We start from the raw sequence: 1,065 nt of genomic DNA on the forward strand, positions 1-1,065 counted from the left end.
GCTCTACGTACTATGTATGATTATGATAAACCTTCTTTAACAGGAACTGAATCGAGCATAGTTAGGCCTGCTGTTGCTGCAAATAATATTGAACTAAAACCATAAATATTCAAATGATCCAACAGTTGTTCTGTTCAATGGTTTGCAGGACGAGGATCCCAACGCTCACTTGGCAAATTTGTTAGAGTTTTACGACACTTTTAAAATCAATGGTGTTTCTGATGATGCCATTCGCCTTCGACTGTTTCCCTTTTCGTTGAGGAATAAGGCTAAATAGTGGTTGAACTCGTTGGCACGAGGGTCAATCACTACTTAGGAACAAATGAATGAAAGTTTTTATTAAAATATTTTCTGCCGGCTAAAACATCCAAATTACGTAATGATATCTCTTCTTTTCTACATATAGATTTAGAAACACTCTACGATGCATGTGAGAGGTATAAGGATCTATTGAGAAGGTGCCCTCACCATGGGTTACCACTCTGGCTACAGGTTCAAACATTTCATAATGGCCTGAATCCTTCAACTGGACAAATGATTGACGCAGCTACTGGTGGAACTATCAATAATAAGACACCTGAGGATGCATATGAATTTATAGAAGAGATGTCGCTGAATAATTATCAGTGGCAAGTCATGAGGACAAAACCAACGAAAATAGCCGGTGTTTTTAACGTCGATTCGGTCACCATGCTCTCTAATCAGGTAGAACTTTTGAACAGAAAATTTAACGGTTTTCTCAGATCTTCACATGTTCACCCAGTAATGCAATGCGAAGCAAGTGGAGGTGGATCAAGCAATTCAGAATACCCACCCTATGGCCACAACATGGAGAATGAGCAGTTAAATTACATGGGTAATAATCCATGATCTCAAAATAATCCTTATAGTAACACTTACAATACAGGTTGGAGGAACCACCCAAATTTTTCATAGGGAGGCCAAGGAAATCAGAAACCACCACCGCCTTCAGGCTTGCAACAACTACCCAACCAACAAGAGAAAAAACTGAGCCTTGAAGAGATGCTAACAAAATTCATCTCGGTGTCAGAAACTCATTTTCAA

General features: G+C 39.2%; 1 non-coding gene across 1 annotated transcript; it reads right to left on the reverse strand.

The window, feature by feature from the left end:
• Positions 1–369: 369 nt before the first annotated feature.
• LOC128286230 (small nucleolar RNA R71) lies at positions 370–476 on the reverse strand. Its single transcript, XR_008276774.1, has one exon. It is a non-coding gene; the product is annotated as a small nucleolar RNA R71 (small nucleolar RNA).
• Positions 477–1,065: the final 589 nt, after the last annotated feature.

The sequence above is a fragment of the Gossypium arboreum genome, chromosome 12 (genome assembly GCF_025698485.1).
Source record: "Gossypium arboreum isolate Shixiya-1 chromosome 12, ASM2569848v2, whole genome shotgun sequence".
NCBI lineage: Eukaryota > Viridiplantae > Streptophyta > Magnoliopsida > Malvales > Malvaceae > Gossypium > Gossypium arboreum.